Below are 14,285 nucleotides of genomic sequence, written 5' to 3' on the forward strand. Positions count from 1 at the left end.
AGAATCAGACCCTCAGTCTGTAGCCTGTCTCAGAAATTATCTCAACATGCTTGCCATTTGAAATTAGATTGTTTAGATTTGATTGGACTACTAGGTCAAATGGTATTTTTTCTCTACTCCCTGAAATGTTTAATTTAACTCTGAGAATCAGGCATCACTACCCATCCATATGAATTTAACAATTCCCTCAAAGGAGTGCGGGTGTCACGCGATGCACTGTGGAAATGTCCCCAAGATAGCATTCCAGAAAGTGGGGAAGAAGACAATTGGATGCCTTTCCATACTCAGATTGACACGTCTTTTGTCCCTACAACCCAGTGCTTGTGGTCACAATGTATCAGCACAACTGACCAAGTGTGAATGCACTCTTCTGTAGTAGAGAAAGAGAGCCTAAGATATGAGGCCTGTTACAAGGAGGCCTAGTGTAAGGCCTAAACAGAGTCAGGCTCTGCAAAGGTAGTAAGCGTCAAGCTATGAGCAAAAGTCAGGCCTTGTTACAAAGCAGATGCCTGCTTGCAGGTTCATGGACCAATACATGAACTTGGCAAGAACAGGGCTGTCGTTGCAAAAACAGAGGCACTCCCAGGTACTAAGTATTCGCGCAAACACATTCCAGAAGGGTAGTGCTTGATCATCCCAGTACAAGGTTATGGTGTAAACACACTGCCCAAAGATGATAAAAGGACCAACTGACCCCCTTAAAGATAAGGTCAGGGTGATGGATAGAGATGTGCTGATCGAACCACCAGGTACAAGGTAAAGGGAGATAACTGACCACATCAGAGGGGCAATACTTAACTTGTTTGTATTAGTGTATAAAGAGGTGCCTCAGAGGGGGTGTCTTTGTCCAGCCCAGGGGTAATGGAAAGTACTGCCATTCACTGAGCTGGTCCATTGTAACGGGCATACATGTATTAATGGTCCTGTAGAGTCTACGGGATACCAGGATGGTGCTTCATCAACAATAAACCGGCCATGTGCCTTTGCTTGAGTCGGTGGTTCTATTGTGCAGTTCAATCAAGGTCTGCTGTGTCAGCTCACTGCGCAGAGCTGGGCAGCACACAGAGAGAACACAAACGCAGCCAAATAACTGACTACCTCTTCTACATTAATTTTGGCAGTGGCAGAGTTGGCCGGAAACTCAAATTCTGTGGGAAATTCTGAAATTTCAAAAAAAGAAAAGAAATTGTTCTGCTGAAGAACAAAAATGAAATTTTGAAATTTCCCACAGACCAAGAATTCCCAAAAGTTGTTCAGAAAAAATGCTTTTTGACCTTTTCACAATGCTTCAAACACTTCATAAACCACTCGGAGACCCAGAGAGCAAAGAGAAAATTTTGGGAACCTGGAAGCCCTGTTCTCCAAGTTATCTCCTGATGGACTGGCCCAGATGCAGGGACACCAGAAGGCACATGAGCCTCCAACTCATGGCTGGTTTCTATCGGATTTTTGTCAGAACTATCACAATCCAATGGAACATTCATTTTCAATTAATTGACATTTTCTAACGGAAAAACATTCCATCAAAAAAACAAGAACAAAAACCCCAGCTCTAGTTGGTGTTACTATACTGGCAGAACTTTGTATATAAAACTTTCTAGTGTAGCAAGGTCTCGGGAAATTATTATTATGGAAAAAGGGATTGTCAACGCATGGATATCATCATTATTGCCTTTCACTGAACACCTACAGCAATCAATGGAAATTAGGCCCCAAGGTGCTTTTGAAAATCCTACTAGGTGCCAAATTACTTTTAAAATCTGACCTGTTGTGCAGCTGTAGTAGCATTGATTAAGAACTCATTTACACCAATGTAGTCTCTTACCATGAGTTGAGTATTCCAGTGTGGTAGTTTTACTCAGTCATTCGCAATTGACAATGACTATGGGAACTTCAAATGTAAATTCACAGGAATAAGCAATATCAGTATAAGTACCTTCCTGTGGGAATAGCTGTGTACACACGAGGGAATGTCGGAATTGAGCTGCATAGCTGCAAAATCACACCAGTCCTCACACCAGTCCTCACTCAGGGGTTGTTTGATCAGGTAGTGTGGCCTACTGGTCAGGGCTAAAACTGGTAACGTAGAGGGTTGTTGGTAGGGGGCACTGGGCCCTCCCACTCCACTGGGCTCTGACCCAGGAGCCTTGGAGGCCTGACAATGATCTGACAGACAAGGCTGCTTAAGGTTAGGGTGACGGGATGTCCTGATTTTATAGGGACAGTCCCGATATTCGGGGCTTTTTCTTTTATAGGTGCCTATTATGCCCCTCACCCCCTCTCCCGATTTTTCACACTTGCTATCTGGATCGCCCCACTTAATGCTGCCCTGCCGGGGCCAGTTCCTATCTCCCCCTCCCCCCTGAGATTGTCCCAGAGCCACCGTCTGGGTTAAGGCAGTGTGAAGAGTGTGTGCTCCCTACAAGACATTTTATGTTGTCAGCCTGCAGTGATATAGACCTCTTCCTCAGAAAGCAACTGCCTCCTCCTGTGGTATGCACCCACCCATCCCCGGCCAGCTCAGTCCCAGGGCTGTCCCCTGTTGGGGTAGTCCAAACCAAAACACCAAGGGGATTCCTAAAGTCCAGAATTTATATGACAGGGAGAGGGGAATGCTTCCCTCTCAGGATGTATCTGTGGCAGGTCCTTCCTTTCCTCGGGGAGGGACCTTTGGGTCTCTTCGTTTATGCTTTGCCACACAGCAGTGAAGAAAGGATTCACATACTGAAAATAAAGGCAATCTGTATATCGTCATACTTAGATTTTATTTTTCAAATGGTATATTCAGAATGTAATTAATTAGGGTTGCAGGTGAACAATCTGGGATTTCCATGGTAAATCCTCAGTGTGAGATTGATCTGGCAATACATAATGCACCAATATCTCCCCTGAAGCCAAGGTGATGTTAACCTCAAAAAATGCTGCAGGCTTGGGCTCAAGGTGTGATTTTCATTTCATGACCAAATCAAAAGGGAAAAAAATGTAGAGCAATTGGGCCTGATTCTCCGCCAATTTACACAAGCTTTAGAACAGTGTAAATGTATTTACTACAGTGAAGTGACTCCTGATTTAAGTCAGGCTGAATGAGAGATGACTCAGGCCCGTAGACTCTAGTGAAGTTACTCCTGATTTACAAAGAGGTGAGTGACAGAGGAATCAAGCCCATTGACTTCCATGGCGTTGCTCCTGATTTACAAGCTTTAGAACATGTAAATGCATTTACTTCAGTGGAGTGATTCCTGATTTATGTCAGGAGGAGTGAGAGGAGAATCAGACCCACTGATTTGCCTGTGGCTACTAGTGATTTACACCTGGGTGAGTGAATGTTCCTTATTTACACAAATATGCATGAGATTTGAATCAAGACCACTTGCTTTATTGAGTTGTGTTGCAGACATGACATAGAAATATTATACATAGGTGATTCAGTTTAACATGGCCTTTATCAGTTTCCATTATCTAATACAGGTGTCATATTGTTCACCATTTTCAAACTGCTACCCCAATAGGAATCAGGGAAAATTCAAGGGCTAAATCTTGAACAGATGAAAATAAATGAAAATCAAACAGAAATCAGATTTGCTCACCCAATTTACATTATCGAAGGATTTGGACTGAGGTGATCCCAACTCATAGTAAATGCAAATATGTGACTGTATATAGAAATACCTTATGTCTTAAATAGGTTCTATGGTCAGTGTTCTGGAATGTTACAAGAACAAGGGAATTGCCATGAACCAACGTCCTGTCTCCATGGATGGCCAGTGTCAGCTGTTTCAAAGACAGAAGAATTGCATGATAAATCATGGATAAAATTTACTCCACAATCTCAGACAGGCAGTAGCTGACTCATATCCTGAAACATGAAGCCCCTATAAAGATCAAAGCTATTTTAGAATTCTAGGAATATATTTGACTGCATTATATCCAGTGACAATGAGTTCCACAGGTCAGCTGATAAACTTGGATGGGCAAAACAGACAGAGAGAGAAGAGTGACATCCACACAGAAGAAAGAGAGAGAGACACATAGAGACAGAGACAGAGACAAAAAGAGACAGTGAATCCCAAAGATTTATTTGTTTATACCTCGAAAAACTACTCTCCCGACCCCACCCCACCCTAAAAAATACAAACTTGGTCAGAACTTGTTGTATTGCATAGTACATTGACCCCACTCAATTTCATCTCTATATTCAAGGACAGTGTTCATTTTCTCAAACGTTTCTTGCCCATAGTCCTTCTCAAAGCATTTTTCACGTCCTTGTTCCTAAGGCTGTAGATGAGGGGATTCAACATGGGAATGAAAAGGGTATAAAACACAGACACTGCTTTTCTTTGGTACAGAGAAGATAGCCAAGTGGGCTGGGCATGCATGAAAGCAGTGGTCCCATAAAATAAAGTCACAGCCACTATGTGGGAGGTGCAGGTGGAGAAGGCTTTGTGCCTGCCCTCGGCAGAGCAAATCCTGAGGGTGGTGGAGATGATATAGATGTAGGAGATGAGCACAACCAGGGAAGTGTGGAAGAACCCAAACTCAGGGGTCCTTATTTACATGTCCGTTGCCCAGCGGATAGTCCAAAATAACTAGACAGCAGTTTAGCAAAGTCAAAAGTTTATTCTTTACGTAAAGAAGGTGGTCCCTATCTGCTAGGGGCGACCTTAAACATTAACTGCTAAAAGCTTTTATAGCCTTACACAAACAAGTCTATTCACGTCACAGTTTCCATGACAATACATACTAAAAAACTACTTATCTAGGAATTTTTGGCCTAGTACTTTTCAACTGTCCCTATCTAAGTTGCAAGGTCTTCCTCCGCATTCCATCCCTGCCGGTGCCTAGGCCCCATAAGTATTTTATTACTGCTAAAGTTTCTTAGACTAAATAGCTGCTAGAAAGACACTTTCCAACTCAGGCTTTTGCAGCCATTCCTATAGGTTTGTTCTCAAAAGAAACAGAGACTCCATCTTCTTTTCCCTCCACAGTCCCCCTTTTGTTCCTATTAGTTCTACTACTAGGAACACAATCATGACATATTCCTTCATTGCCATTGCCAATATACCAATACCGTATTGACCTTTGCACCATCTGTTTCTTAGGGGGTTTAAACCTTTTTTGCTGGAATAATGAACAGCAACATTGCATACAACAAAACATTAACATTAATATTATCATAAACACTACTATACCTACAAACAATTTTTTAAGCCAGGATAAGTCCGGAAACCAAGAAGTCAGAGCATTTCAGATGGATGGCCATGAAATATCAATGCCAGGCAGTGGCATTGGAGGGTCAGCGAATTCACGGAAAAATCTGCTTACATTGCAAATGTTCTATACATCCATAGAATCATAGAATCATAGAATATTAGAGTTGGAAGGGACCTCAGAAGGTCATCTAGTCCAACCCCCTGCTCAAAGCAGGACTAACCTCAGCTATATCATCCCAACAGGGCTTTGTCAAGCCTCAGCTTAAAAACCTCTAAGGATGGAGATTCCACCACCTCCCTAGGTAACCTATTCCAGTGCTTCACCACCCTCCTAGTAAAAAACTTTTTCCTAAGTCCAACCTAGACCTCCTGCCCTGCAACTTGAGACCGTTGCTCCTTGTTCTGTCATCTGCCACCACCGAGAACAGCCTAGCCCCATCCTCCCTGGAACCCCCTTTCAGGTAGTTAAAGGCCGCTATCAAATCCCCCCTCATTCTTCTCTTTTGCAGACTAAACAAGCCCAGTTCCCTCAGCATCTCCTCATAAGTCCTGTGCTCCAGCGCCCTAATCATTTTTGTTGCCCTCCGCTGCACTCTCTCCAATTTGTCCACATCCTTTTTGTAGTGGGGGGCCCAAAACTGGACACAATATTCTAAATGAGGCCTCATCAATGCTGAATAGAGGGGAATAATCACTTCCCGTGACCTGCTGGCAATGCCCCTCCTAATGCAGCCCAATATGCTATTAGCCTTCTTGACAACCAGGGCACACTGCTGACTCATATCCAGCTTTTTATCCATTGTTACCCCCAAGTCCTTTTCTGCAGAGCTGCTGCCTAGTTCGTCGGTCCCCAGTCTATAGCTGTGCATGGGATTCTTCCTTCCTAAGTGGAGGACTCTGCACTTATCTTTGTTGAACCTCATTAGATTTCTTTTGGCCCAATCCTCCAGTTTGTTTAGGTCACTCTGTATCCTATCCCTACCTTGCAGGGTACCTACCACTCCCCCCAGCTTAGTGCCGTCCGCAAACTTGCTGAGGGTGCAATCTACTCCATCCTCCAGATCATTAATAAAGATGTTGAACAAAACCGGCCCCAGGACAGACTCCTGGGGCACTCCGCTTGTGGCTGGTTGCCAGCTAGACATGGAGCCATTGATCACTACTCGTTGAGCCCTATGCTCTAGCCAGTTCTCTATCCATTTTATAGTCCATTCATCCAACCCATACTTCTTTAACTTGCCGATAAGAATACCGTGAGAGACCGTATCAAAAGCTTTGCTAAAGTCAAGGTATATCACGTCCACCGCTTTCCCCACATCCACAGAGCCAGTCACATCATCATAGAAAGCAATCAGGTTGGTCAGACATGACTTTCCCTTGGTGAATCCAGTGTTGTCTGTTCCTGATCACCTTCCTCTCTTCCAAGTGCCTTAAAATGGATTCCTTAAGGACCTGCTCCATGATTTTTCCAGGGATTGAGGTGAGGCTGACCGGTCTGTAGTTCCCTGGATCCTCTTTCCTCCCTTTTTTGAAGATGGGCACTATATTTGCTTTTTTCCAGTCCTCAGGGACCTTCCCCTGTTCCCACAAGCTTTCAAAGATAATAGCCAATGGCTCTGAAATCACCTCAGCCAACTCCCTCAGCACCCTCGGGTGCATTGCATCCGGCCCCATGGACTTGTGAATGTCCAATCTTTCTAAATAGTCTTGAACCCGTTCCTTCAGCACTGCAGGATGTTCGCCTCCTTCCCATTCTGTGCCACCCAGTACGGCAGTCTGGGAGCTGATCTTGTCTGTGAAGACAGAGGCAAAAAAGGCATTGAGTACCTCAGCTTTCTCCACATCCTCCGTCACTAGGTCACCTCCCTCATTCTCTAAGTGGCCCACACTTTCCCGAATCTTCCTCTTGTTGGCAACATGCCTGTAGAAACCCTTCTTGTTCCCCTTCACTTCCCTTGCTAGCTGCAACTCCAATTGCGCTTTGGCCTTCCTGATTTCATTCCTGCACGTTCGAGCAGTGTTTATATACTCCTCCCTAGTCATCTGACCAAGCTTCCACTTCTTGTAAGCTTCTTTTTTGCGTTTAAGTTCGCCAAGGACATCTTTGTTAAGCCAAGCTGGACGCCTACCATATTTGCTATTCTTTCTGCACATCGGGATGGTTTGCTCTTGTGCCCTCAATAAGGTCTCTTTAAAATACAGCCAGCTCTCTTGGGTTCCTTTCCCCCTCATATTAGCCTCCCAGGGAATCCTGCCCATCAGTTCCCTGAGGGAGTCAAAGTCCACTTTTCTGAAGTCCATGGTCCGTATCCTGCTGTTCCCTTTTTTTCCTTTCGTCAGGATCCTGAACTCGACCATCTCATGGTCACTGCTGCCTAGGTTGCCACCCACTTCTACTTCCCCTACCAAATCTTCCCTGTTTGTAAGCAGGAGATCAAGAGAAGTTCGGCCCCTAGTTGGTTGCTCCAGCACTTGCACCAGGAAATTGTCAGCGACACTCTCCAAAAACTTCCTGGATTGTTTGTGCTCTGCTGTATTGTTCGTCCAGCAGATATCAGGGTGATTGAAGTCTCCCATGAGAATCAGGTCCTGTGAACTGGAAAGTTTCCCTAGTTGAGTAAAGAAAGCCTCATCTACCTCATCCTCCTGGTCTGGTGGTCTGTAACACACACCCACCACAACATCACGCTTATTGTTCTTGCTTCTAAGCTTAACCCAGAGACTCTCAACTGGCTTATCTCCATCTCGATTTGACCTGATTCATTTTTATAAAAACAACAGGTTTGATTCAACATTACACAAATGCTTCCTTGTTGAGCTAATAATTTGTCTAGGGCTAAGCTATTTTGAATACTCATTTGTGCCAGCGATTCAATTTCAGCCTGTAATTTTAAAATAGCATCTCCAGTTACATTGGCAAATATCTCAAATTCTGCTGAAAAATTTCTTAGTGCATACTCCAAATCACTCACTCCTTGCCAGGGCCAAAACATTCTCCATCCTCTCCAGAATACTGAAGTGTTCAGTTAATGGATTGTAATGGTGAGCATCCAGGGTGGGCCTAAAACTTCTCTTAGGCCAGTGATTATATACAGCTTCATGTAGAGGAACTGGATGCACACCTTCAGGCCAGAGATATACTAGGGTACATCTTCCCCTCCACCTTGGTGGTAAAGTTTTTCCTGCCCAATTTCCACATGCCCACCATACACCTTCTTCTATTGGAGTAACTCCTCTGCAACTATTGGAATGGGCTTGGTATAGCACATGTAGCATGATGTTAGCCCATGAAAACCAGGTATTATTTGCATATTGATTTATGGTAGTAGCCTTTTGAATTTTGAGACCTCTCCTCTAAACCGGTCATTTTTATACAAATTCATATTCTCTAGCTTCATCCACCATTTGTGGGTCTTGTTACACTTAATTCCTCGGGTGGCATTTAGCGTACAATTATAAACTGTTTTCTCATTCAATTGAGTGGCATTTGATCCTCGCTTCTGTATCAAAGTTTTACTGATTTTTCCCCCTTCCACCATAGGTAGATGGACAATGTATTTGCATTTTGAATATTTCCCTACATTCCTTACTTCACAGCTAACGTTTAACCAGGGTTTGTCTGATTCTGTTACTGGTACAGGTTGTGTCGATTGCACACATATTGGTGCTGCTGGTTTCCTTCCCAGGAGAATTAAGTCTCTGGGATCAACCCTCATTCCCAATCAGTGTTCTTTTCCTATTACTGTTCCCATTGGATTAGTTCAGGCCAAACTATCCCATTCATTAACTGGCACAGGAATTGGTATTAGGGGTATTCCTTCCTGATGATGGGTTGCCATAAAGGAGCACACCCAACAATCTTTGACCTCCCAAGATGCAGTTAAATTCTTTATCAACGTATAAAATAAATTGACTTTAAAATCTGCACTGTCCATGTTTAAATTAATTAGAAACATCATCAAGAATAACAAATCCACCTTCTACACTAATTCTAAAACAATGTATCCTCTTAATATAACACACCACAAAATAATCAACAAAGTGATTAAGAATATTATAAAAATAATAAAGTCCATTAGTATTTCTTTCCTGGTGCACTCTTGACTCCGTCGATCGTCTACTTCAGAGCAACCACAAGGGGCTTGCCCGTGGTTCTTAACTCTTCCATGTCTACTTCTGGGACCTTGGTCCAGCGGAGCTCCCTTGTTGCACTTGGAAATCTGCTCCTTTTGAGGATTAGCATCAGGTGATTGTACTTTTTTTAAATGGGTGCAGTGGTACCAGGCTTCTTTTCCCTGTAGCTTTGCAGCAGTGTACGTTGTTAGCAGCACCTGGTAAGGACCGTCCCACCTTGGTTCTAAGCAAATCTTGTATGAAAACTTCTTCAGCAACACCCAATCTCCTGGCTGGATGTCATGCACGGCCACGTCTAAACGAATTCTCTGAGCGTCTCTGGAAAACTTAAAAATAGCAGTAAGTGTCTTTTGTAATTTTATAACGTATACAACCAACTCCTCATCTCCCCCCATGAGACTGGCATATGCAGGAGTCAGGCTTCCCCCAGCTGAAATGGTCTCCCAAAAAGAACTTCATAGGGAGATAAATTTGTCTTTCTAATTGGCATAGTTCTTAGATGCATTAAAGCTAATGGTAACGCATCCACCCAATGTAATCCAGTATCATCCATAACCTTAGATAGTTGATTCTTCAATTTTGCATTAGATCTTTCAACTATGCCTGATGACTGAGGTCTGTATGGAGTATGTAACTTCTGAATTATTCCCTGTGCTTTCATTAAAGATTGCATTTCTTGATTAGCAAAATGACTTCCTCTATCAGATTCTACCACTAGAGGGCAGCCCAACCTTGGAATTACATCTTTCACTCATGCTTTTACAACAGCCGCTGTGTCAGCCTTTCTGGTCGGAAAAGCTTCAATCCATTTTGAAAACACACCTACTATTACCAGCACATGTTTAAAACCCTCACAAGCAGGCAAGTCCATATAATCTATCTGCAAACGCTGGAATGGGCCATAGACCCATTCTGGTTCCCCCAATTTTTGTGGCTTGTGACGTCCCATGTTGTACTTTTGACAGGTAACACAACCTTGAGATACTTGTTTAGCCACTTGATGAATACCTGGAGCACACCAAAATCGCAGAACCTGATCAGCTATCCCCCCTTTTTTACGCATGGCCACCTTGGTGGGCAAAGCGGGCAAGTTTAGGCAAAAGAGTCTTAGGGGCCATTGGGCGGCAATCAGGTGACCACCATATATTGTCAGAAAAAGTTGCCCCAAGGGTCTTCCAATTGTCCAACTCTGAAGATGGACCTGAATCATAAATCTCTGAAGGGGAAACAGAAAATTGAGCTAGCCAGAAGGCACAGACTGCCTGTGTACCCGGAAGGGGAAAGGCGTTTCTGGCTGCAGCCTTTGCAGCTCAATCTGCAAATGCATTTCCACAGGAGACTTCATTCAAAGCAGAAGTATGAGCTTTACAAAAGATAACAGCAATAGAAGAAGGTAACATAACAGAAACAAGTAAATTATTCACAGCCTGAGCATGTGCTATGGGCTGTCCTGAAGAAGTAAGAAAACCCCTTTGCTTCCAAATTTGTCCTGAAGCATGACAAACTCCGAATGCATAGCGAGAATCAGTGTAAATATTAACAGAACAATTTACACTTAAAGAACAAGCACGTGTAAGAGCAATCAATTCAGCCAATTGAGCAGAAAATACATCAGGTAAAAAATGAGCTTCCCAAACCTCATGTGATGTACATACCACATACCCCACTCTACGCATTCCTGTCTCATCAACAAAGCAAGAACCATCAATATAAAGAATATAATCTGGGTTAGTCAAAGGAGTATCCTGAAGATCAGGGCAGGGTGTAGTGCTCTGAGAAATAACATAATCGCAGTCATGAGGTTCCCCTTCAGTGGGAATCGGTAACAGTGTAGCTGGGTTTAGAGATGCACAACATTTGATAGTAATATTATCAGCTGCTAAAAGCACAATTTCATATTGAGTAAGGCATTGTGCTGAAATATGCTGAGTTTTTCCTTTAATAAACAGGGCTTCTACAGCATGTGGCACATAAAGAGTTAAAGAATGTCCAAGCACCAGATCTTGTACTTTTTGAACTAGTAAAGCAGCAGCTGCCACAGCTCTAAGACAGGCTGGATAACCCTGTGTCACAGAATCACGCTGACATGAAAAATAAGCAATTGGTCTTTGAGACCCTCCCATTGGTTGTGTAAGCACTCCAGATGCAGTACCTTGTTGTTCATGACAGTGAAGATTCAACGGTTTAGAATAATTGGGAAGCCCTAATGCTGGGGCTATTGACAAGGCTTGCTTTAAAAAAACATGAAAGAAGCCTCAGCTTCTTCTGACCAAGGAGGTGGATCAGTCTCAGAAACTTTAGTAAGTGTAACCAGAGGCTTAGCCATCGCAGCAAAATTAGGAATCCACTGCCTGCAATAACTAACCATTCCCAAAAACCCACAAATCTGTTTTTTAGTGTTAGGTCTAGGAATCCTTAAAACAGCTTCTATAAGCTGTGGTGAAAGTAAACGTGTTTGATAAGAAATAAGATACCCCAGATATTGAACCTCAAATTTACAAAACTGCAATTTTATCAAAGAAACACGATGCCCTTTCTCACACAGTGCTTTTAACAGAAACACAGAATCAGCAATGCAATATTTCTCAGAATAAGAACACAAAAGCAAATAATCAATATATTGAATCAAAACAGAACCTTCAGAAAATGTTATAGATTGTAAATCTTTAGTAAGACCTTGAGAAAAAATCGTAGAACTTTCTACAAAACTTTGTGGAAGACGTGTCCAGCAGAATTGGGCCCCTTCCCAAGTAAAGCTAAACAGATATTGGGAATCTGCATGAATAGGTATAGAAAAAAAACGCAAAGTAAAATAAGTGGAAGAGGGTGGAATTGAAGTAAGAATAGTTGCTGGGTTTGGAACCACTGGATGTCGTGGGACCACATAAGAATTAATAATACGAAAATCCTGTACAAATCTATACGCAGGTTTTCCATCCGGACCTGGTTTAGGTTTCCTAACAGGCAATATGGGAGTATTACAAGGAAACTGACAAGATACTAAAATACCCTGCTTTAAAAACTCTTGAATCACTGGGCGAATTCCTTCTATTGCTTCCTGAGATAAAGGATACTGAGGCACCAAAGGAGGTGGACAAGACAGACAGTAATTTTGACTGGGTCTGCAGATTTTAATAACCCCACTTCAGTAGAAGTATGAGCCGATAACCCTTCAGGTACTTCACTTAGTGCAGGGTGAGGAAGACATGGTTTAGCTACAACTTCAGTAATTAAAGCCTGAAATAAAGGAACCAGTGAACTAGGAAAAGACAGAGAAATTCCCTGTGGTGTAAAAATCATAGTGGCATACAATTTACATAACAAGTCTCTCCCAAACAAGTGATGAAGGCAATCAGGAGAAATTTAAAAAGCATGTTGTTCTGTAAGAGGTCCTATACGAACAAGTGTAGGTTTAGTCTGGGAAACACAGTATATTTTTCCTGACACCCCCACTACCGGAACAGAATGCTTAGGGTCCAGAGGGACTTCAGAATTTTTAAGTAAGATTGACTCCGCTCCAGAATCAACTAAACAACTATACATTTGTTCCCCTACAGGAATTTTAAACTGTGGATCAGAAGAATCTAAGTGAAATGAAACAACAGCAAGCGACGCTAACAGAGTGAAGTCTCCCTCCTCATCCTAGTCTAAATCTGCTAAACCATCCTCCCTTTGGATGGTCGGAACATTTTCACTTTGGGTCCTTGATTTAAACACGGTGGAAGCCCCCTAAATCTTACAGGACAGTCAAGTTTCCAATGACCAAGTTCCCCACAATAATTTCAAGCATCTTCATTCTCTCTCCCTTGCCTCTGATAAATCACTTTAGGCTGTCTCCGGCCAGTCTGCCTTATGCCTTGCAGGCGACGTTCTTGAAGAAGCCCTCCCTTATTAGGATACCGAGAAAGTGCAGCTAAAGTAGCAGCAGCCTTTTCAGTTTCTCTCTGCCTTTTCTTTTCCCTACCATTAAACACATATGTAGCAATGGAAATAATCTCAGACAATGATTTCCCTTGCCAACCTGGAGCATTACGATAAAAATAAGATCTAATATCCCCAGCTGATTGCCTCACAAAAAAACCTGCAACCGTAGGGTGATTTTCCTGTAAATCAGGTTTTAATCCCCCATGCTGTCTGAGGGCTTTCTTCAATCGCTCAAAAAAGTCTCCTGGATGTTCATCAGGACCCTGTGTACATGATTCTACCTTAGTCCAATTAACTCCGGTTTTTGCTGCTCTCCTAATTGCTTCCAATAAGGCTAAACGATGATTAATTAAATTATTCCTCCCTCATCATTATTATAATCGCATGAGGGATCTTCCATGGGACATGGGCGGGTAACCTGCCCTCCCTCCTGCTTAGTAGTTTCCTGAATAATTTTCAATTTTTCCTGCTCTGTCAAAAGAGCGTCTAATAACTGAGTAACATCTGCCCAAGATGGATTATAAGTAGAAAAAATAATTTTAAACTTTTTATACACTGTTCCTGTGTCATCACGTAAACACGGAGTACCCTGCTGCCATAAGAGCAGATCTTGTGGAGTAAAAGGAATATGAACAAAAGATTGCTGAATGCTTCCATCTCCAATAGGGACAGGATAAGTTCTTAATGGAGCCTGAACAGTGGGAATAGGAGAATTAGGGAACAAACCAGAAACGGAAGGCTCTTCATCAAGTCTGCGACGAACCTGAGCTCTAGTTCCCTTACTGACAGGCTTATCTGACAGTCTGGGAGTAATGCAAGGGGGTGCAGTGGGGAGAGATGAGGATTCCTCTCAGGTCTTAGACTCTCCCACTCTCTCAACACACAGCAAGGAGGTGGTGGCCAATCCTCCTCCTCTGCTTTCCCTGCTTGTAAACCCTTTTCATTGTACGGCAGAGGATTAGTAAGAGAAGGTGATTAGATTAGTAAGAGAAGGATAGATTTTTTAAATAAATTCAC

The sequence above is a fragment of the Emydura macquarii genome, unplaced genomic scaffold (assembly GCF_026122565.2).
Source record: "Emydura macquarii macquarii isolate MOO-44397 ecotype Brisbane River unplaced genomic scaffold, CSIRO-AGI_Emac_v2 contig_1008, whole genome shotgun sequence".
NCBI classification, from domain to species: domain Eukaryota; kingdom Metazoa; phylum Chordata; order Testudines; family Chelidae; genus Emydura; species Emydura macquarii.